At 35.9% G+C, this 25,266-nt stretch overlaps 1 protein-coding gene across 4 annotated transcripts in view; it reads left to right on the top strand.

Annotated features, from left to right (window-relative positions):
* LOC132205488 (glutamate-gated chloride channel) overlaps window positions 1-25,266 on the top strand; it is an 80,872-nt gene that overhangs the window by 33,279 nt on the left and 22,327 nt on the right. For all 4 annotated transcript variants that reach the window (XM_059634561.1, XM_059634560.1, XM_059634559.1 and 1 more), the window contains exon 3: window positions 15,302-15,428. The gene's annotated coding sequence lies outside the window, so the exon portion shown is untranslated. The remainder of the gene's footprint in view (window positions 1-15,301; window positions 15,429-25,266) is intronic.

Below are 25,266 nucleotides of genomic sequence, written 5' to 3'. Positions count from 1 at the left end.
AAGCAGTTATTTTGATTAAAATTTCCAATTTACTTAAAGTGCAAAGAAAATATTTTGCATTATACATTCTCTCCATTCTCTGTTTTATTACCCAGATTGGGCAAACTTTTCCTTGCTCCCTGCTTGATATAATCCCTACCCTCAGCGTCTCTTTCCCGTCTCATTTTGACAAGCAGCGGCTCGAGCTAGTGCTTTATCTGCATGTGCTTGTCCTTCTTGTTGGCACGGCTCGCCCTGCAGGCCTCCCTTACAAAATTACAAAACCACTCGGTATGATTTCCAAGCCCTCGGGCGTTGTTTTTGCACGAATTATATGAAATATTTTCCTGCGAAATGCGGCAAAAATCATTTATTTCTCTCTCCGATAAGAAAATAAAGAAGGCGTGCACTAAATTATTCCAGCTCGTTTTTATAGCCGTGTTTTCATTTGCATGCTTCCCTCTGCCCCCTTATATTTTCTGATATGAGCACACAAAACTTCACGAACGATTGCGTTTTCCGCCAAAAACACTTTCGCGTGAGAGTTCCATCCGATAAAAACGATTTTCCTCGGCGGTCTGTTTATTTTACGTCGTCTCGCACTTTTGACGTGTTTATCGCAGCTTTATTTCCATTTCGGCAGCGGGATGGATGGATAATATTTATTTGGATGAAATTGACTGGAGTCTCGCACTTTGCCGCTTCTGTGTTGATGTTGTCTGCCTGCAGAAAAGACGCGTTGACACACATACACGTCTTTTCACTTATCCTTCCTCGCCGGTGCTGCTGGAAAAGTGGCCGTACGTTTCGTGTTTCGTTTGCCCTTTTGTTCCTCGTCCTCTCCTTTCATCATTCATCATCCGCACGCGTACCCCCGTCCTTTGTTCCCGTGCAAATTTGATTCTTTTCATCTAGAAATTCCCATTACACCGCTCACGAATTTTCCACACGCGTGGAAAATCTTTAGCATCCACGAGCTTTTTCCGGCTAATGGCGTGTCCTTGTTTTAAACGCAAATTTTGCGAGAAGCTTCTTCTTCCTCGTCTCTCTCTGGTTTTGATTGCTTTCCGAAAGTACACCCGCCGCGAGCGCTTGTGAAGTGCGCGATGTTTATGTTCTCCTTGTCCCGTCGACGTCATAATGCGGCTCACCACAACCATAATTCCGCAATCGCAACGCAAGTTTATTGAGTCGTTTTAATTTGCATGTGTGGAGATTTAGCCAAATATAAATGGCGTAAAAATTCAAACCAACATTTGCATTTTGGAGATTGTTAACTTCACACGCAAGGACCAGTGCGGAAAGGACTAAAATATCTGGCAACACATAAATAATGAAATTCCAGTAATATTTATTTTTTAAAGAAAAATATTAGATAATGTTTTCGATTTTTTTTCCAAATAAAAGCACTCTCCGGAAACGAAATAACAAAATTATTTTTTGATTGATGTCATAATTGCAATTATTCTCACTCAAAAAGGGTGAGACATGGTGGTGGAAGAATCATTTTTTCTGCCAAAAACATTTGAACCTCGTCTTGGTGATGCTAAATAAATTTGGCCAAACTAGCTAAAAGTTTGCTTACTGTTGAGGTTCTTAAAACTTGTGCTTGCTATGAAAAGAGGTTGAGCTTTTCAAGTGCGCAAACTGTCTCATGTCTGAAAAGTGAAAACACCATTATTTTAGGCACAACGTCCTCAGCATTGAAACCAAACAGCGAGTCTAAAAACGTCCGTTCGCGGAACAATAAACCAGCAGCGGGAGGATGAATCTCTGAGCTGAAGTGCCCATTAATCAGGCGCGCCGATCCATCATCGGCACAATCATGCGTGTAAATTTGCCGAGCGAGTCTTTCTCCGCTCCCGCATCGCCCCTGCAGCATCATTAGTGCATGAAGTGGCGGGCGCCGCTCGCGAAATTCCATTAAATTCGTACACCAGTGTCTCATATATAGTTAAATCAATGCAGAGTTAATCACACGTTGAATCGATTTTCAAGCTCTATTTCGCACCCCTAGTACTGAAAATTGCATGTTTATTGTTATTATATTCGCAACGCACGCCCAAGGGCCATTCGTTGATTGACTGCCACTGGCGAGAGCAAAACTGTGAAATATTAATTTTTTAATTAAAACTCATTTCACTTTCACTGCTCGAAATAAAAGCACACCAGCGTGAAATAGCTGCCATTATTTTTGTAATTTAAAAATGAATGTGATTCAAAAGCAGTACGAATTTTTCATTCTCTCTTTGTATTATTTCGTTTTTAGCTTTTTGCGAGCGTCAAAATAGAGTGCCTATGTGTGCGCTCGAGTGCTTAAAATGCACTTGTTTGAGCGTCGCTTTCATGTGTTTCCAGCCCAGGCCGCCGCTTCTACACCATTGTCCGAAATAAAAGCCGGTCTGAAAAGAGTGCCGAACGCCGAGTCTCGTTCAAATGGCGCGAACGTGCAGTACGTTGTGTTTTGCAGCACGTGCGGATATTGTGTCGCGCAATGATACGAAAATGCAAATTTAAGTACCTCCTATTTTTGACGATAATGTGCTTGCTCGATATGCAAGGTGACTATGGATAGGACGTTTGCTCGAAGCGCGGGAAGTGGCACATTTGAAAACTGGAACACTTATCTTGACGAGTGTTGACGAGCTTCTATTAACTTTGCAACTATTAACTATTATTTTTTGAAAAAAAAGCATTTCCTGGCTCTAGATAATAAAGAGTTTTTAAAGAAGAAAAAGGTAATTTTCTCAAATCTGGATCTTTCTGGGCGACAACCAAAAGAGAAATAATAATAATAAGTGAAATAATATCAGAAGAAAAAATATTTATTTGACCTACATACCTACATTTCCCAGTTTTTGCCATTTTCTTAACTTTTTTGAAAGCAATTTTGAAGCGTCCCTTATTTGCTTTTATAACTCAACTTCCAGCAAGTAGGCAAGACCAACATTTGCTTCGTCAGTCCTTAAACACAATTTGCCCATGCGACGTATTTTCCTTTCATCAGGGTGAAAGTTCGCAAGTAGTGCGCCGGCCGAGTGGACGAGAGAGCAAATAGAAATCACTTTTAATACCCGCTGAGCCCTCCGAAGAGAATAAACAAGTCGGAAAGGGGCTTGTGAAAGTTTAATAGGGAGACGGAAAGACGTACAATAATTACAGCGAGAGCACCTGAGCTGTTGCTGCTTTTTATCGGCGAATTTCGTATCTCTCGAGAGGGGCCATGTTTTTGCAATGCCTTCGTGAAGAGGCGTCCTCTCCAGACCCTTGGTTCGTTTGGTCTGCATGCAGTGGTGCTCGAGCTTAACGACTTCCATTCCTCGAGCAGCAGGTAAAGGGTTGCGGTTCTGAATATCAGCGACCCAGTTTTGAATGTTTGACGAAACGTGACTCATCACAATTCGAAATGAATTATGCACGCGTCTTTCTCTTCTCTCGCATTCGACGGAGGCCACATGCAGATCGATACAGACGTCTTGCTTGACGTGGCCAAGCCAAAGATTGGTGGGAACGTTGTCGGAACGGCCAGACCGCATGGAATAGCGCAACGTGAGCCGCAGCGCCCGCCGAGCCGATTTTCCACCTAGATAGTCGGAATAGGATACAAAAAGGGGCTTCCCTCTCTCGACAAATTGCGTGCAATTACGCGACTTGTTTCCAACGGCGAATGGCGTTTTCCAACTGCGAAAGCGGCAATCATAGTGAAAATACGCTGTTTATCTTGCATCTTGATAAACTAATTTACGTGCGCCTTTGTCTTCAAGTGGAGGGTTTTGCTAGAAATAATGCTACATGTGTGTATGTATGCGACTTAAATGGTGGTCTTTTGGCTTATTTACCCCTTGAAGAATATTATAGAAATCCGTAACAAAAAACATAAGCTTTTATTTGCAGAAACAAATAATTGTGTAATTTTCTTCAAGCAATATTATTTTGAATATATAAGAATCCGATTGTGCAAAAATGTAATACATTTAAGATTATATTAATTGTTAGTTTGATTTAAAAATGGTCTTGAAATTAATAATAATTTATTATTCTATTCAGGAATTTTCTTCCGTGTGCAGTAGGGTCGTAGATTGGGTGCCGTTTTTCAATAATAATAACACAATCACATGTTTAACGAGGATAAGCCCATTATTTCTTACTTCAGTTTTACAGTTTCTGAGTTTTTGCTATTACATTACGTCTGTGCAAAATTTCCTGTTTAATTATTTTTAATTGATTTTATATTTTAAACGAATAAGTTTTAAATGGACAATTTATATACATTACCTATTTAAATTAAATTAATTTAATTGAAAATTTACAGATTAAAAATTATTATTGTGACAACATTATGTTAAGAGATTTTTGAAATTTAAATAATATTTTAATAACTAAACAGAAAAATTAATTGTTATATCTTATCTCTCAACACTCAATTCCATAATTGCGAAAATTCACAACATACATTTTTTCCTGGTCCTGTCCTGTACTATTCTTCTGTTTTCAACATTATTATAAATTTGGTGCATAAGTTAATAAAGCTTTAATTTTAATTAATGAATTTTCATAATTGACTGCTATATATTATTATTATATTTCATTATTCCATTGAAAGGAACTATTAGGCGTTAATTTAATTATTCTTAAAAGAATAAACATTTATAAGGCGCGGACCAAGCCCTACCTATACCAACTACAAAAAGAAAATCTATCGACTTTGAACTCAACGATAACAGGTCCCAGCAGCATCTGTTGCGACAGCATACAAATTTTACGCGCTTCACACATTCTGAACGAAAAGAATGAATATTTTAAACAAAATCTGTCTTTAGCAGTTTCACACTGCAGGAGCCGCGTCTGGTGGCCCCGCGTTAGGAATAGCAATGAGCGTGTGAAATTAATACGCGCGTCGGCGAAAATTAATCATCGTGACACGAATTAATATCAGCTGGCCAAATCGGAAAGTGCTGGCCGATAAAAGCTGCCTCCGGCAAGCACACATTTTGCGAAATTTAATTAACTTATCTCGTCTGCGCAGCCGGTGTTCATACCTGCAAATGAAGAACCCCAAAACTTTCAGCGGCAACGCAGGCGGAACGAACGAGCCGCCGGTTTATCGAATTAATCGCGAATTCTTGTGATGTCGGCAGGCTTCGTGTATTTTGTCAGCCCATGTGCATGCACGGTATCAACTTACTTAATTATACGCCCGTGTGTGCATTATGATAATCAAGCCAAATTCAGTTTGTCTCTATCGGCACAAAGTGGCAAACGCTGCAGGTTGTGCAAAACAAAGTTAGCCGAGTTTAAGGGTTTTGGGGTTGCTATGGGTAGATAGAACAACGCTTGATGTAGAGGGTCGGGAAATTGCATTGTGCACAATTAGAATGGAAGTTATAATTTCCTAATGTTCTAACTTGTTGGTTTTTGAATTAAATTTATGAAATCAAAGGCTCATTATATCTCCATGAGTAATAAATTGGCTGTCGCTTATGACATTCTTTTGTTTTAAATAATTGTAATTGAAAAAAAGATAATATTTTTATCAAATGAATAAATTTGTATATTATTAAGAGGCTTCTTTTTCTAATTTTTTATTATTTATATTTTTCTTTTCAATTTAAATATCAATAACTGTTTAAATAATTAAAGAAAAATAAAAAAACACCATGGCAATATTTTTTTTTCGCTTTTATTATGTATTTTATTTATCAATATATAAAAAATGTTAATAATAATTGAACATAAGCTATATATAATTAATGTTAATTGATGTGACTGCGCTTTTCAGTAGTGTTCTAAGTTCAAAATGTTCATTGTACATAAAATACATCATAACAAATATAAGACAAAATTTTATAGATTTTTTTTTTTAATTTTAACATTTTTTTACTGTAAAAAATGATTTTAGGAGGTGAAATAGTGACATTTAATTTAGAAACGCATGTAAGCTTTGAAAATTGTTATGATCTTTTACGTAAAAAAGAAACGAAAAGAGCGGCGAAGCAATCGACGAGGCAAACACAAACAAACAAAATTACCTCGATGAATCACGCAAACAAACGTATATGATTAAACGTCATGGGGCGTTTGATCAAACTCGGTGCCTATGTGCATAGCACGCGGAATTTCATTTCTCGTCGCAGCAGCAGCATTTGATTAAATCGGCGCGCGCGCCTCCAAAACGCAATTATGCCGATTCCGGAGAGCACTAACGGCACTCGTTGCTAATCTAATCAACGGGCCGAGAGTTGCGGCGGAAAAGAACGCGTGGCGCGGGAAATGTGTGCGGTTGGAAAGCACGTCGAGGGCAAATAAAAAGCACCGAAATAATTTGAGAGTTGCGGACAAATGGGCCCACGGCTACCGTTTCGCGCCACCAAACGGCCTTGGATATGAAGTGGAAAACGCGTTCCATGAAATGCAAATTAGTTTTAAAAAAATGTTCATTCCTGTTGGTTGGGTGTTAATTAAGCTTAATCTGATGAAATGTGAATTGAGCAATATAAGTTCATGCACTGCGCAAAATTCAAAATTTACATAATTAAAAATAAAGCAGTTTTTTATTTAAATTAAAATTTTGAACGGTACGTTCTTATGTTGAATTTAATAATTCATGAATGTAAATTCTCTCCATAAAATCAAATAAAAATAGTTATATAGCATGAACGCATCCCTGGATTTTGATTGCGAGAAATATTAGATGAAAGGACTAGTCTCTACTAAATTTATTTAATTTATGTTACCTTAATCTAAAATTAATTAATGGCATCATAATTAATACGAAAAAAAAACTACTTTTAGAGACTTTCTTCTGCAAGTAAAACTGTTGCTGGTAATTTTCTAACTAAAAGATTTCCATTTCAAAAATTTTAATGATCGGCTTCAAATTTTTTATGACAAGTTTAGATTATTTTTCACCATTTAATACAGCTTGGATTTTTTGCCACAGCAGTTGTTCACCTCATTAGAGAAAATGCGTCACTGGAGGATTTCCATCGTAAATCTTCTGTGCCGCCTTAATGTCCACCATAAAAACGAGAAACCTCAGCAAGTTTGGCTGAGCGGCTCCAGTAAATTAGAATGAGGCAGGCTAATTGCCTAATTGAGTCGGCGCTCTGTGGCGGATTAAAAATGAGATTAAACAGGCCTCAGGGTGGATCATGAGACGCGTTAGGGCCATTAAGTCGCGCCATAAATATTGGTCAGCGAGGCGATTACGCTGAAAAAAAGAGGGATAATGTGTTTTCGGAGCGTGCAAAGAATCGGAAATTTTTTAATCTCTTAGCCGAAATGCAATCATCTCGATTTAATTTGATTTGAGCAGCGCATTGTGAACGAATTTCAAACATATGCAACACGCGACGAAATTGCTGGCGAAAAAAGCACCAAGAGTTTGTCTGGCGAGAGCATGCCCTACTTATGGCAGTTGTGTATGTCGGTATTTTTGCTGTTTGATGACGACGATAATGGGCTCGGTCCAGTGGAAAATCTTGTCTTGCGACACAGCGAGAGAGCTTGGAAAGTCTGTTTCTCTGCAGACGGCGAAAGGAAGGAAGCAACTTTCAAGGACACCCTCCGAGCTGCTTTGCTGCCCATTAAGATTTCATTGACCGTGGCACTGCTGCTATAGGGAGGACAAGGGACAAGGATTAATTAAGCCTCTTTTTGCAATCTTTGCTCAGAAATTAAATCTTTAGAGGATGATTCCTAACTTGATATAAAAAAAATAAACATCAAAATTATGAAGTGAAAAAGGAGAATTTACCAAGAATGAAAATGAAGCTGTTTCTTCTTCTTCTTTTATCTTTTTTTCAGGGTCAGTTTAAGACAAAGTCTTGTCGGCCAGTGCCCTTTATAAGAAGTGCAGCAGGCACTACCAAACTTTTAATTTTTGTGTTTTATTTTACCGGTTCAACTTGACTTAAATTTTTGATTGCTTATCCTTATTTGATGGTCCACGCAATCATAATGAACGAAGCTGAAAACATTTAAAAAGGATGATTGAATTCTTGGGGAAGAAAAAAAAACAGTTTTTTAATGTTTTGGGTTTCAAAAATACTAAAACTGCATAATTTAAAATTTATATTGTTTTTATTTTTGTGTGTGCTGCAAAAAAAAAATAAAACGGTTTATATATTTATTGAATAAATAATTTGTTAGTTCTAGTTTACACTTTACAAAACAAACAAAGACACTACACTAATTAAAAAAGGAAAAATCACGCACACCAACAACTATTTGAAGAATTAGAGAGATTTATTATACTTTGAATTTAGAAGACTATTATGTAATTCAATTTTTAACAAACTAATAAACCTTAAAAACAGAATTTGTGGAATTGATGTACACTTATTGATCAAAATAAAACGCGCATCATTTCAAAATAATTAATTGTTTTTTTATTTGTTCTCTAATTCATGGCTAACATCCAGAAAGAATGGAAACTGTTGGTGCATGTAAAATATTTATCAAGGGCAGCAGTTGTTGACTGCAACCAGTGGCGCATTATTTTTTTCCAATTTAATATTGTGACACCCTATCTGAATATCAACAATTGAACAAATAAACAAATAAACGGAGTGTTCCACAGCACGGAACTCAATTCTGTTTGCAGTGGCACGAGTCTAGACACGCCAGCTGCGCTTTACGTCCCGCGAATAAATCTCAACTGATCGTCGAGTGTGTTTGTGACACCGCAACACGGCGCTTTGATACAACAGCCCGCGGCTCTCTGTTTTAAACGGCGAATTGCTGCACACCGCACCAAACTAAATATGGATGAATCGCAAAGCTGCAAAGCCAAGCTCTTATTATCATGAACATTGCTGCACTCAATTTGAATTTGTCCGTGGCAAGCCACCGACTGCTTTTGACATGACGACGGCCGTTTCCACACCACGCCTAATTAAAATACTGCGTCAAAACAAACGCCGTGTCCGTGTTACTTGATCTCGTAGGCGAACAATTTCATTTGCAGCCGAAAGTACTCGTCGCCCTCTCTCGCGAGCGAGATTCAATTATCACTGCGAAAACTAACTTTGATGTTTTCTAATGAGTCGGATAATTACTTTTTTTTAAGTGGGTTGGAAGTTTTATTAGTTTTTTTTCTTTAATGAAAACAGTGGCGGAGAAGATTTTGCAGTTTGAGCCGTCTTTGATGAAAAAACAACAAAGGCAGGCGAGGTCACGGTCGATGCAGCGATCGGTCTTCTCCGTTGCGTGTCTCTGTCCTCTTGCCAAATCGAATAGAAGCGAAAGAGAAATTGATACGATTATAATGATGGAGATCGGGATCAGAGCGGGATGTGTCGATTCAAGGACACCATGAGTTATTTTGTCATTTGGAAAAGATTTGCAACAATGGTATTGCTTATTAATTTGTTTTTTATAATAACATTTGAATCAACTGGATTAATTAATAATATTAATCACAATCAATGAGAGCAAATCATTTAATTTCAAATTAATGAAAACAGGATAAAGAGCATAACCATTAACACCAAGTGCCAATAATTATTATCGAAATAATTTGGATTGCTATAAAATGATTAAATATCTTAAGAAATCAATAATAACAACTAGCGAGCTAAAACAGCTATGGACTGTCTTATCTCTTATCTCAGTTTGAACAAATCTATGATTTGATTTTAAATTAATCCAGAAATAAAATTTATGAAAAATAAAAAGGAGTTTTCCAAATTTAACGTGGTTTTTACGTTTTGTTTCCTTTCCTGGGGTATGATTCTGTACAAATTATTACTATGTTGTCTCATTTCGACAGTTTTGAGCTGCCCAAACATATTTTGTCTAAAATATACCAACAGAATAATAAAATAAATAATAGAAAAAAAGGCAGAATCTTTATTGCAATTATAATTACTTTCTTTTACCACAGATCAATTATGTTAGAAATGTTATCAATTCACCAAGTTCAAATCGATGGATCTAGTCAATGTGTATTTTTGTACAGAAGTAAATCCATTGGTGGTAGACTTTATAAAATACTATATTTATACTTTTTTTGTATTTCTAAAAACATCAGAAAATAAATACACCTACGATAATATTTTTAATGTATATTCAGACATAAAAAAATTATTTTAATTCCAATAAATAAATCTATAATTTAAATGAAATAAAATATAAATTTATCTTATAATATTATTTTGCTTAAAAGTCGAAATTGATAACAAAATAAAACATTTGTAAAGTTTTCTCTTTATCTTTTTTTTCTAAATTTATATAACAATAATTTTTAATTCTTGCTAGTAAAATAATGTTTGAAGTCGATGCTGGAGTATTAGAATAAGAAATAATGTGAATAATGCTTGTGCAAAACAACGCACTCATATTTAATTTATACCTCGCAAAATGAAACGGTTGATCTCATTTTCGAATCCCTTTTTGAGGCGCTCAATGGGAATTTCAGTTGTGTTCAATTAAGCACAAAGGTTTTGTTAGTATTCATCGTGGGTTTAGGAAACAATATCCGGGCGTCGGCTTAAACAAGGATGACGTCCGCAATATATCGCCGGCAGTGCAAATTGTTTCGTAATTAATCCGTTAAAACAATCCGGCGCTCATCCAGCGGCGGCTGTTTCGCAATGCGACGCTGTTTATTTTTGTGTTCGCCGGTTGTAATTACATCGGTGGCTGCTGCTGGCAGCAGTATTTACGGCTCCGCGCCATGAATTCTTAATCTCATTAATATCCCACGTTGTGTGTGTGTGTGTCTGTTTACCTGCAAAGCGGCGGCCGGTGCGGTCTGAATAATTGAGCCGTAAAAGGAAAACACACGAATTGATTCCGCAGTGACGCCGAACGCATTGAAACTCTTGGCATAACCAAAAAACGAGCGTCTGGTTGTTTAAATTTTACTGCGACTCTTCACGAATTTACAACCTATGAGAAAGTTGTCGGAAGTTGCGAGACAATAAAAGGGAGAGGTTTTACGGCAGACGTCATTACACGTTACGCGCACCAGGGCCCTTTTGTAATGGGAAATTCCGATACTGACCCATTTTCCGATGGGAATCAAGGGAGCAAGTATAGGAAAATAACTAACCCTCGTACGTCGACGTCTTTTGATATTGAGGGACACGACGGACGCGATCGATTTGTAGACCAGCAGTGTACACACACAGGCTGCCTATCTATTTGTATTTACGGCAAATTGCCGCACTTGACATTATGCAATCGGAATTTCGGCAGCCCCGAGGCGATTCCTATAGGGCCAAATCGAATTAGCCTTGTTGCTGTGGCAACGCAAACGCTTCGATGAACGATTTCAGACTTTTGTATGAGGGAGAATTTAATATGAATACTTTATTTGAAATCATTTAACTGAAGATTAAATTATATAAAATGTTGATTGCAGATTTGATTGATTCAATTAATTGATTCTCTGTCTAAAATTCAAGAAAATGTACATAAAGATGCACGCATTGAAGAGGATGGTCAAGCAACAGACCTAGCAAAAGGAAATAACAAAACTTTTAAATTAACAAGTAAAACAATTTTGAAATGATTTGGGTGATTTTAGTTTATTAATTTATCATCTTTGTTATTTTTAAGTAATTTAATTTTTTGAGAATAAATGGTGAACATGACCTTTTTTCATTACCTGCGTAATTATCTTTTGGTGAAGTATCTGATTCAAAGTGTTAAAATTTAGCAAAGAAATTGTTAAATACGTCTTGTGGATCTTTCTAACTAGTTTAAAGGCTGTACGAAAGGTAAATTTATTCTGCCCAAGCCGAAACTAGAACTGTCAAAATTGCTGTTTATCATGAATTAATAAAAATTTAAAATACCTGATATAAAAATTATTCAATTTTTATCACAATCCACAATGCTTGACGGTGAGATTTCATCATAATTAAAAGCAGAAAGTTTCGCGGAACCGCTGCTGACATATTGAAATTTTCTACCGAGAATATAAATGGCCTACTAAATTTAAAGCAGTTAACTTTTCCCGTGTGTGCCGTGGTGTGCTGTGCCTTTCAAACGCGAAATGGAGCGTTGAGTGAGCCCGAGCGTTATAAGAAGTTTAAAGGCCGCACGAGAGAATTTGTTATTCGCCGCCGCCGCCGCTGAATGGAAAAGAATAAAGAAAAAGAAAGAAAGTTCCGCACCACCGCAACATCGATCCGCGGCGTCAGGCAGAGCAAACTCGCGGCCTAATTAATACTGATTAAATTGGTCAAAAAGACTCTCGCCAAAATGAATTTCAACCTTTTCGAAAGAGATGGGAAAGAGGAGCAGAACCCGCTCGTTAGTCTTAATTGAAGATTATATACATATTATGTATCAGTCTGTGTGCAAAAAAACGTGAAATATGAGTGAATGAAATACTATCCACGGTGATGCGTGTCAGCGACAGTCGTGTTTCGGGACAAGCTCTCCATTTTTTTTTTCATCCAACTCACGCATCTCCCTCACTCGGCAGTAACCAGAATAAAGTCAAAAGAAGAAAATAATAGAGGGAGAGAAATAAATTTTTGTGTTTGTTATTGAAAATTTTCAAGAATCAAAATTATTTGAAACCTTTCAAATAAAAAAAAAAAAATCAAGGAGCCATTCAGACAGACAAACATTATTTAATGTAGCTAGATTATAAACCACTCTCTAATCAAATTGTAAAAATTTTATGGAATAAAAAATAAACTATATCTTCTACTTAATCTAGTGATTTCTAAACCAAATTTTTCCAATGCAATATTTTCTTTAATATATTTAACTTTTTATTTAAATCAAATTTTCAGCACAAAAATGGGCTCCGCTTTGTATTTTTGCCTGGAAAGGGTCTCCCATTGCTTTTTCGGCCTGTCACTCGTACGGTGCGTGCGTCATGCCCTCTCCCTACTAGTTGCTGCTTTAATATTCGGTCGGCCTGGTTGACTTGACACACTTTTGTTTCCACAGGGTAAATATTTAATGTGCTGAGAGGGAGAGAGACGTTCGCTGTACCTGCCGATGCTGAGCTGCAACCTGTCACTTACTTACTTTCGCCCCAAACTCTCGACAGAAAAAGCAGCTTGTCAAAATCGATCAGTGTGCAAATTCAATTTACTCGCCCACCCTCTCTTCATGCCGCGAGACACACAGAGAGGAAATGTTTTAATCTGGCCGCGACCGATAAAAAATAAGGGGCATCGCGAGTCGAGGCACGATTTCTGCTCATCACACACGCGCCTCTCTTTTTTCGTTGTTTGGTGTGCGGAGGCTGTCGCCGAAACTACGCCGCTCTCTCGTGGCGAATTTGAGACAAGCACGGCGTCGTGATCAGAGGAATTCTTAGCCGCGTAGTCATTGAATTGTAATACAGTTCGTTGAACCTTTGACTCTCTTTGAATTTTTTTCGCCAATAAAGCATTAAATTCTTTTTTTCAGGCTTATTACATTTTTTATATTTTTTGGTTGCTTTAATTTATTTAACTTAAATTTTGAATTTTCAAATTATTACGTGTTTAAAATAGAAGTAAAAATTATATTAATTGAAAAATGTAAATAGTATATTAAATTACTTCAGAATTGGTAAATTTGAAACATTTTTTATGATATTTTATAGATTTTAATTAATTTGTATTTTTCAATATATTGTTAACCCCTTGAAATATTGGTTTGTAAATGTTACAAAATGTAATCTTTCACGTTGTTGCTCAAATTAATTATCATTTGAATAACGAATGTATTTAATTTTTGATCAATTTTTATGTGAAGAGCATATAATTATAACTATCAGAAGTAAACCATAAATTTTTTTATTATTCAATCTGACTTTAAATAAATCTGAGGTGATAAAACTTATTTATATACTAAAGAAATTAAACGTGTCTCCACCTCAAATTAGAAATACCTCTTAGTTAGCTATCTTGAGTTTCTGTCAGTTTGAGTTAGATTTGTATAATTATTTTCATATTTTATGAGTTTATCGGGTTTTTATTTTTATCTTTAGCTTGACATGCCAAGCTTAAGACTTTTTATTCACATAGCGTGTTGCTTCTTATCAACTTTACAATTTTCCAGACTTTTTCACTGCCATGCTTTTATCAAAATAATTCACTAATTCGTCGTGCAACGAAAAGTAGCAATTGTTGCTTGGGCTTTTTTTAAGCCCTACTTTTGATGTAGGTCATAGAAGGAAGTTATATTCCACCTGTTATCCTCTTGAAATCATCAAACCTCAGGGTGCCATAAATCACTTTTTTTTGTATGTCAAGACATGATTCCATTCCATTTGTCAAATGAGCCGCGTTTCAAACGGTGATGGATGAAAGGAGAAGTTTGGCGCCGCCGCTCGCAAGTGCCACTTGGGGTAAAATCAACAATCAAAAACTCTCTCCTTCTCTTGGCAATTTTAATTTCACTTTTGTAGGCGTTTCACGAGGCGGACGAAATCAAAACCGCAGCGAGTCATAATTTCAGCAGCGTTCCTAAGGGAAATCCTGCTCCGGGGCGGCGCAAAAGTTGCGAAATCAGGACGGCAAAGTGCCGGTACATCGCCACCAAGTTCCTGACTCTTGGAAAGAAAAATTTATACGCGCGGTGCTTTTGATAGGGGGAAGTTTTATGACGGCGCGTGAACTCACCATTAGGGAAAAACGTAAATTAAAGAGATTGCAAATAGTGTTGAGCCTCCAGTGGCAATACTTAAATATGTCACTGAAAATAAAAATTATAATTCCGTTACAACATTGAATTACTGCGCAAAAAGTTATTTAAAAAGTTTCATAATAGTCCATTAATTACAAGATAATTAATAATGTTTTTTCTGAATAACATAATTCGCAAAATTAATTTTGAAGGGAAATAACGGGAAATAAACAACTTTTGTCTTCTGTTTCTCATTTTTAAGCTAATTATTAACTCTTTTTCTTCTAAAATCACCATAAAATCAATTCACTTTTTTATTTTTTCAAAGACATACAAACGATAAAGGAATAAATAATTATTTTTAATATTTTTAACGGTTCTTTTTAATTCTATGATATTTTGTCCCTTTCTTTGACAATTTTGCTTAAAATTCAGATACAAAGAGCACCATAATCCCTGTATTAATAATTACACTCCTATTATTTTTTTCATTTTTTATCAAAAACGGAAAAGGCTTTGTTCTTGTTAATCCATCCTGTCTGCAGGGGTCGGTTATGCAACTGGCGCACCGCAGGTGCTGCACACGCAGCCTAAGCGACCCCTGCCACGCGCTCCACTGGCACACTGAACTTGTTTATTTCTCGCGTTGTTTTGCTCTCTCTCCCAAAGCGGATTATTCTTTATAGCTTGGTGCGTCGAGCATTTATTTATCCCTGGCTCTTTTGCGTGTTGACAGGAGCCAGTGTGGATCTCCGAGGCGAAGAGCTAACGACCATGCAGCGCCGCGATGAAACACTCTGACTCACCTCGAGGGTGGCAGCGGCAGGAGGCAAGACGGAGCCGAAATCTCCACCAGTGAAAAGGTAAGACGGGTAGAAAAAATGTGGGAAATCAGGCACTACATATTTCTTTTGAATAAAATTCAAATCAATATAAATTTTACTAGATGTTTTCCGTTAAAGCAGAAAAATAATTTAATTATGTTTTTTTATAAATGTAAAATTTTATTTTAAAATAAATGTTTCACCGAAATATTTTCCCAGATTAGTCTGTTAGATATTAATAATAATAATCAAATTTCAAAGATTTTAGAGCTAAAAAAATCTAGATATGAATGCATACAAAGTACAAATTTATTTGGAACAATTAGTTTGCGTGCCCAAATATTTTAATCCAAGTAAATTATCACAATATAAGCTTACAGTTAGTTAAATGATGGATGTATAAAATAAAATTATTTTGACCCGTGCCAGCGCGAGCAGATTGAGAACTCTAGACCATTTGGCAGACGCGTTTTTGCTTCTCTTCCTTTCTATTGACTGGTCGTATCTTTCTATATTTATTTTCACACTGCCACCCCGGGAAACAGACGACGAGCAAAAAAAGCGTTCGTGCCCGATGCAAAATGGAGTCCTCTCGCCGCAGCAGGAAAAACATCTCACGCAGTGCGGCCTCCAAGTGAATGATTGAATTTCCGACAGGAAAACACCAACGCAAGCGAAGCAGACATGAAGAAAATAGATAATAAATCCGATTATGATGCTGCGGCATTGCGACGCCAAACTGAGTATCGACGAGATAAAGCAACTTTTGCACGGGGGTGGAGATCGATCAAAGGCGTATCAAATATGAATAAAATGAAGAAAAAAAATGGGTTGAATTAATAGTTTAAAGAGAACCCAATTTTTAAAATAGCGTTTAGTTTTACTCAAAGATCTTCTTTACAATCAAATTTAACTTAACAAATTAAACGATTTTTTAATAAATTCTGAAAGTTTTTGTAGAAATTATTGTTTTTCCTTTATAATTTATTATTATTTTCATTACAAATTTTATATATTTTTTGTTATTATATAGTAATATAAATAACTCTTGTCAAAGTATTATTAATAACAGATGCAACAAAAAATTTATTAATTATAAATTATGTTGCAACAAGCTTGAATTATGCGCATAGTAAACTTAAATAATTTCTGGCATCACTGCTCTCTGATTTTCAATAGACGATTAAATATTTTTGCGGAGGGTATTGCGGCAACAATCGGAATCCTCTATAGACGATAATTTTAAGGTATTTTTGCGGAGGGTTTAGTCAATATATCATGATCAAATTACAAACAAAATGAACTATTGTTAAAGATAATATAACAATTGTAATAACATTTTCATGCCAATTTCAAGCAAATAATTATTTGAGCTACCAATTAGAAGAACTACAATTTTATAGCGTATAGTGTAAAACAATTTTATAATCAAGTTTCCGTATTATTTTCTTGGAATGCTTCGCGTGAGCTCTTTTGTTCAATATATTCCAGTGAAAACGATTAAATAAATCGGCACGAGACAAACTCAGTTGGCACGATGGTGTGCTTTTTGTAACAAAACTGAATATATCCATTTCCCTTTTGTGTTTACGAGCAAAACGCGAGGGAATAAAATGTTTTCCTCCGGCAAAGAAACACAGGGAAACTGCCGAGCACGAAAATAATCTTCCACGGAAGCGTGGTTGTGATGCTCGCACCTCTGGGGGGCGAACTTTTCTTATTAACTTACTGCTCTATGCATTACAGAGGCTCGTTATATACATTTTCATAATGACGATACTCTCCGGCAGAAAATTTATCGATGCATCAGATTTTCCGCACAAGCGAGTGGCTTAATTAGTTTATCTGCCCGTGCAGCAGCAGCCATTACGCAGCGCACGCCAGATGATTCTGAAGCTCTTTCGCTCCAATAATGAGCCTGTGCTGCCGCTTTTAATAATTACACAGAACGAAAATACTCCGCAGCTTCCCCCATATTTCACCGTTGAGGGGTAAACGGAAAATCCGCCCTGGCTTATTTGAACGCACATTGAAATGCCAATCATGATTCTGAATGCGAGCGAGTGGTGTGCCTTTGCAGCTTTGTTGGAATTGCAATTAGCTTGGTTTCACTACTTTGAAATTGCACTGCTGTGCACGACCAGAGCGATTACGATTAGTTAGCATGAGTCGATCCGTAGCCAGTAATTGTCGTTATGTGCAAACCATGCTGATTGCCATTGCACGAAAGGAAATTGACTTCAATTTTATCAAAGCTATTAATTACTTTAGGGCTTCTTTTGTACAAACGTATAAGAATAATTGCCTTTTAAAATCAAATTAATTATAAATTATTTTGCTACAGAAAAATAAAAATTAGTTGGCACTTAAACAAGAGTGTTAGGCGAGAGATGTTAGTATTACATATTATCATAAATTTTAAAATAAAATAATTGACTCCCTGCAAAATCTGAGCAGGATAGAAATTGAATTCCAACTTTATTGTATTGCTAGAAGAATTAATAGCTGAAAAGCTTAACACATTTGGCCTAAAAAATAAATACATATCCACAAAATTTGCATTCAATTTATAAAATTTTTTATTGCAGGTTTCTTTTTTAATTTGCTGCTATATTAATGAGATTAATTGTAATTTATATTCTTGTCTTAAAATATTTCATCAATTTGTGTATTTCAAAACTTTGCGTTTCCCTAGAAACAAATGGGTATATCTGTGACTATCAATTACGTATTTATATATATAGCGTCAAAAAACATAAATTTTTTTATATTCAATTTGTATCATTACAATATAGCTGCAAAATAGCAAAAATCGTGTTATCCAATACAAATTCTCTTAAAGTTTAAACGTGAACAAATAATTTAAAAAAATAAATACAATAAAAAAATATATAATTAAAAAAAAGCAATACCAGGAAGTAAATAATAATTTTGTTTTTAACACACTAAAAGTACAATATTCTATAATAAAATTTATGTATTTTTAAACTTGCAAAATCAACATGTATTTTAACACGTTGCGCTTACAATAAGCGTATCTTCTGTCTTTTTTCGCAATGTTTGCCTTTCCGCCAAAAGGCATTGCTCATCCTAATTGTTTGTTATTTCGACTAATATGGCGGAAAATGGAATGCAAACACACTCAACGACGGGCAAATTCTGACAACGGCAATAATGACGACGGAGAGAGACAAAGCGAGTGACTGCTGAATCATCTGGGCCAATTACACGCGAGAGTTTCGCCGTCGAGGGCAAACACAAAAGGACGTGCAAAGCATTGCTGTCCATATAGACCGTCGGTGCAGTGTTATTTTTGAACCCCGACCATTAGCATGCAAAACAATGCCAGCGGTGCGGCGGCTTTTTGCGCTGTGTCACGGCTCACGACCGGCCCAATTTGTCATTCCAGCCGAAGTGTCAAACGCGAACAACAAATATGAAAACACGGTGCTTTTTTTTCGGTAGTAAAAAGATGAGCTGAGGGCCAGTGTATCAGTCAAAAATTATGCAAAAGCACGTAATCAGGACAAAATAAAAAGAGGTTTGTATAAAAATTAGGCTCCTGTGAAAGTGGGGTTGGTTTATGGGCACTGGCAGATCGATATTTATGACTGAATTTTACGTTGATACATGGGAAAGCAATGACTACGATCGTAAATTTAATGTTGGCAAAATGACATAAAACAGGGTGGGTGTATCTAAAATCATTTTTCCCGAATTGTTTCTATAGATAAAAATGTTATAGGCAGTTGTTACTTGCAAGAGAGAAAAAGTGTGTTCGTAAAAGGGTGAGTAGGAGATAAAAATCGAATAGATAGTATTAATTTATGATTTCAAGTTAACTTTGTTTATAAATTAAAATTTAATTTTTTAGGAACTGAGCAGTAGGAAAAGTAATGTAGCACAATTTATATACCAGTTTTATTATTTAAATTTTAATTTTTTTAATTCCCATTCAAACTTTAAATTCTGAAAAGTCTAGTTTAGATTTCAAGAAAAGACAAAAATATCCTCTAATTATAGTTATATTGTTTGCGCTCCTAGATTAAACAATAAATTATTCTACATTTATTTTTATTTTATATGAAACCAAATTTGAAAATTTTCATGTCAAATACGCAAATGTCTATTTAATTAAAAATAAAACCAATTTCTTTTTACAGGCTTCCCTTTCAGTAGCAAAAAAAAATTCAAAGCCAACATCAAAAGCCTATAAATGTTGCTCGGAGTGGAATTGTGAAATTATTGGAGCGCGACCTAAATCATCGTGCCCTTTTGCTAATTAGCCTCGTCACTTGTTCCAGAACGGCAAATAAACATCATGTCAAATTAAAGTATAATTAGTATGAATTTCCTGGCAGCACTTGATATTAATTCTCCAACGTATATGCATTTATTTGTAAAGTATACGTTTGATGTGGCCGCGCCGCCGTCGGTCTAATTCAATTAATTCAGACTTTCGCCTCCATTGGAGCGAAATGGAGACGGATGTGCAACAGTTGCATTTCCATATCGTGTTTACAAAGGCAGCTGCCTGTAAATTTCAATTTTCTGTTTTCTTTTTTTCTTTAGAGACAAGCAGCAGAGGGATTTAAGTCGTTTGAGGAAATGAGAGACGAGCAAAAGGAAGGACAAGTAATCGGAAAGAAAATAAGGCCTGCTCATTTTCCTTTTCCATCACATTTCGTACTCGCAGGGGCTCTCATTTAAAATTATAATCAAGCGGCTTTTGTCTTAATTTGCGCTACGAGATTAACGTGCGCCCAAAACTAATCCGCGTACCTACTTGGCGCGAGCACATTATTTTATTCAAATTAGTGAGACCGCCTTCTTGCCAGATCTGCTTTTGCCGCAATGAGATTTGCTTTAATCTCGGTCCGCACTTGAGCTTTCGAAGTGTGCGGGAAATAGTGTGCCAAGAACGACGAGACGGGGGGAAGAGCAACTTAAATTTTCATTAAATAAGCGTAACTTAACTTTTAATTTCTGGAAATAATTTTTACTTAGTAAAAATATCTAAATACATTACGTGTTCTTCATCATTTCAAATTGAAAAGTTTCCAAAATTAATTTTTTTTTCAAACTATTACTTCAAAGTATGAAGTACGTTTCAAGATGTTGAATATTGAAAAAAAATATCATTAAATAATTAAATTTCAAGCAAAGGTCGTGTAATAAAGTTAATTCTGATTTTCAAATAAAATTTCAAAGAAAAGAAGTGCTAAATTTGTGTATTTCTTTGCAAGTTTTTAGACTGAAATTTCAAAACTGTATCAAAAACTTATCATATTTTAGGCTCTCATTCTATCAACTGAAGCTGAAGTGTAATTTATATTTATTTTTCTTCGTTTTTCCACAAAATTTACGCTTTATTTGTGCATTGTACTTTTTTTGCTATGTTATTTTTACCATGCGTATTGGAGATAAATGAATAGATTTATTTGATTTTTATGAAACTACCAAGATAAGAGCAAAAATAGTCTTAATTACATCAAATTGACCTTGAGAGCTTTCATCTTGATCCATTTTTTCCGTTCTATATTTTTGCAAGATCATCCATCCCGCTCAAATGTGTTTTTGTTGTCGTGCTCAGCACCATCATTAGGGTCAAAATGATGACGGATTGTCTTGAGCGGTGGTCGGAGGACCTCCTGCAGAATCATCTCCGTCCGCCTAATTCGAATGGAATGCTTTGTTTCGTCGGCGGAAATGACAAATCATTGCCAGCAGAGTCGGCGCCAATTCTAATATTCCGCGCCATTTTTCATGCCCACTGTCAAGGCGAAGTCCGGCGCCAATTTATTCCGCCAACAGTGTCATGCTCATGCGTGCATCATTTATTACGTCTCGAAGCATGAGATGGGAAGGACGTCGTTCCACATGACAAACGGCCTTGGCCTATAATTCACACGGTTTCCTCCCAAAATGCACTTTCCGGAAATTTCATCCCTTTTCGAAAGTAAAAGTGTGCAAAATGTCCATTTTTTTGCGAATTGTATCCTCACAAGTATTGCAATTTCTGTTTCGCTTTTTCGTGTCAAGGGTTGTTTTGTGGGTAAAAAAAATTTGTCTGTCTGGGGAGGAAACTGAAAGGGGGACCCATCTGATTCCAGTCTGGAACAACAACCCTTTTTTTATCAAGAAGTCACTTGGGTGGAAAGTATAAAGATTTTCTTCTCTTCGTTGGCCAGCCAAACCACACGAGTCTGCAAAGTGACAAATTAATTTGGCGTGCCGTGACGCATGGCGCGGTCTAGGCAGCTCCAAAGTGGCCGCTGCTGCTTCCTGCCGAAAGAAAACAGAGAGAAAACTAATGCGGCAAGCAGAAAGAGTTGTAATTCGGTTAGCCGGATTGCGGCGATGTCCAGCGAGTTGCAGATTGCAGAAATTTTGATCTAATGTAGCTCTAAAGAAACAATTATAGAATTGTGTTATAATATATTGAACAAAATTTCAGAAATTTCTTTATAAAATTCACTTTTCTCTTTTAGAATTCCGCTTCAACTTGACTTAAATAGTTTGCATTCAAATTTTAATGCTTATTTTAAGAACTCGAAAAAAAGTTAAAAATCTATACCCTTATTACTAAAATTATAAACTCCTACTGGAAATTAGATTCAGCTAAATACTTACATTGTTTTGTTTTTGCTTCAACTCTACACATATATTTAACCCCAAAAATTTGCGCCAAAATTTACAATTTAAATATTAGCAAAAATATAAATAATTAGTTATTTAAATTATGAAAATGTGCCAGACAATATTGAAATATAAATAAAAAATTTAAATAATCTTATTTTATTTCTTACATAAATACATTTAAATGAAAAACCAAAAGATTTTTCTATTTCACTCAACCGCCATAAATTGGAATTGCGCTTTGCAAACTTATTATTCCGAGCGAGCGGGGTGCTGTTTACGACTCCATTCGAATGCAAAACGCGCCTCTCTCGGTACCGTTGCGAGGCCCGCCGACGTACGACACCAAAATATGTACAAGCATGTCTCGGCATCGTAATTTATACAATTACGCACGCTTGGCCAGACCGGACGACAGGCAAAAAGTCGGTTTCGGTTCGGCGGTTTACGTTATTGCCTGGTGGTCCAAGGAAAGCCGCGCACACGCCGGGGTGCGAACTTTGCGCCCATGTGCTCCGGCCGGCCAGCCAGGGGCGGGGGCGCGGTGTACTGCGGTATATTGGGCCTCGGCGTGACTGCGGCAACACACCAGACGGAATGACGTCACCATGAAACAATCAGAAAAAAATTTAGTTCGACCTTAATAAAAACTGTGAGCAGCAGGTGCTCTAAATAAATTTCAAGTTGAATCAATTTTTTTCAAGCTTTCAAATTTTTTTGACTCAGTTTAAAAAATCTATAGGGAATTTGGTTTTCTGTATTTATTAATATTTTTAAATCTAATTTTGCAAATAATTAGAATGAGGCTCTACTGGCTGGTGATAATAACTGTGCCCTCATCTCCTGAAGGGCCTCTTCACAGATACACTGCGGGAGTGGTGCGCGTTGCCAAGCACCCCCGTTTTTTCGCCCCCGTGATATCATTATTTTCTTCCGTCAAGAGGGTGGAGCACCTCTTTTCGCTTTATTTCCATACTTGTTCAATTTTAACGACTTGTAGCGCTGCACGTTAAGCTTGAAATGTGTTTCATTCTGAGCGAATGAGCTGGAGTGAGCCATTAATGCAAGAATGTAAGCGATAATGGTACATCGCACCTTCTCTAGAGGCCAGGTTAAAATTGAAACCATTTCACACTCAAGAATTTTGACTCTTTTAATTTTCAATTTGAAATTTGAATGAATGTGAACAGCTAAACAAAATTTACTCTAAAAGAACATTACATTTCTCCTTAAACTTCTGTACAATGCAACTTCGTTTTTTTATATTTATTACTAACAGTCATTGTTATTCCAGTTTCCCCCCCCCCCCCATTTATGGCAATTTACAATATTAATCGTCTGGAAGGTAATTTCAAAGAATTAAAAATTTTTACCCATCAAAAGTTTTGATAGAAGTTTCTGTATCTATCGATGTTTTAAATGAAAATTTGTGGAAGGTTCATTCCAAGCAATTGAAATTATAAACAGGGTCAAATATTTATAAATTTCAAACTTATTTTTATGGAATCTGCCATCAATTATAAATTATGGAAAATCACATAAATAATAATTTACTATTGTTTTACAAAAATTGACACTCGAGGAGATGATCATGGAAATGAAGAGATCGGACTTTTCCTCGTTGCGAAAATTGTTTTTATTCAAAAACAAATTGTTCTACCAGTTTCAGATACGGTTTGCGACCCCATTTCATGAGCAAGAAAATTACAAAAAATCAGCAACATTGAAAGAACACCAAATTTTAACATAAAAATTAAAATCTGAATTTGTTAGTTTAAAGATTTTAATTTTTATGTTAAAAAGTATTGTTTGTTTTTCAATTTTGCTTTTTTTTTCTTTCTCATGAAATAGGTTCGCAGACCGTGACCAAAACTGATAGAAACATTTGCTTTTGCATAAAAACAATTTTTGCAACAAGGAAAAGCCCGAATAAACCACTTATTGTACGATTTTTGGCGACTCTGAGATTATTAATTTAAACGCAAAGTTTTTCATAATATTTCCATATCATTAAAATCATCAAATTGTTTGACATCATGAGATGTTAAATAAATAATTATTTTTTGCCTTCTGATAAAATCTGATTGCCGTCCGAGTTTACTCTGCACGACTTTTTGTGACCTCAAAATCTGTTTGGTTGTAATTTTGCAATTACCAGCCGCAGTAACGACCAGACCGAAAATCGCTAAACACGGAAGTAAAAAGTGCATATATATGTTTAGGTTGTCGTCAAGTGTACATTGCGAAATAAGAAATATCATCCCCTAATCGCCTCTGGCCTCTGACTGCTCACGTCTCTAATTGGCTCGCAGCTTTCCAACATGACAAGGGTAAAAGAAATCACTGCGTTGAGCGCAACGAAATTTGAACCGCTGCCAGCATGGACTGGCAGTTTTTGCGTGGCCGATCGATTTTGACTGTGCCAAAAAATTCGTTCTGTGAAAAATTTTCCTTCATCAATCTTGACATATCAAATAATTTTAAGAAAAAGTCCCAGGAGGGAAACAGAGGGAAAAATGTATTTGTTAATTTTCAATTAATGAAATGATTGAAATCATATTATTTAATACTTTGAAAGAGAAATAATTTAAAATTACTACAGATTAAATATGGAGATCTGCTTATCGTATTATTCTCTAAATTGAAATTTATATAAAGTATTAAAATATTAATGAAATAAGAATAAAATATAATAAAAATCATGTTGCAAACCAAAATTTGTTTTAAAAATTAAAGTAATATAATTTAACAATTTTTATTTTAATTAGTGAGGCAAAGTTTTTGTAAAGAATGGTCAGGGTTAGCCTGTCCTATTGCCCGCATTACGAAAGAGGGCGAATCAATTGAAATGTTTGCTCACCTGTAATTAAATTATATCGGGCGGCTGGAATCAGTTTTGGGTGGCGAGTAGGGACAAATCGATTGAGTGCGGTGCACGAAACGAGCTCTAACAATAAGTCGGCAGACCCATGTTTTGTTCGGTCCCAGACGTCGTTAAGAAAAGTACAGCCATAAATTTATATTCTACACGCGGAAGCACCAACTGCTGGCTGCTCCATTATTTTTGCACAGACAATGCTCAATGCAGGCTGGAAAGAAGTTTTTCCATCCTTTGAATGTCCGAGCAATAAATAATCAGCAAAAATTGAAATATCATATATAAATATCATTCGTCGGCTGTAAAAATTTCCGATCGTGTTTTAATACATTTTTATCGCCCGTCAGCTGAATAAAAGCA

This window comes from Neocloeon triangulifer, unplaced genomic scaffold, assembly GCF_031216515.1.
Source record: "Neocloeon triangulifer isolate White Clay Creek 2 clone unplaced genomic scaffold, ASM3121651v1 ptg000002l, whole genome shotgun sequence".
In the NCBI taxonomy this organism is placed as follows: Eukaryota; Metazoa; Arthropoda; class Insecta; order Ephemeroptera; family Baetidae; genus Neocloeon; species Neocloeon triangulifer.
Note: the sequence above shows the minus strand (reverse complement) of the source record. Positions and strands in the feature narration are given on the sequence as shown.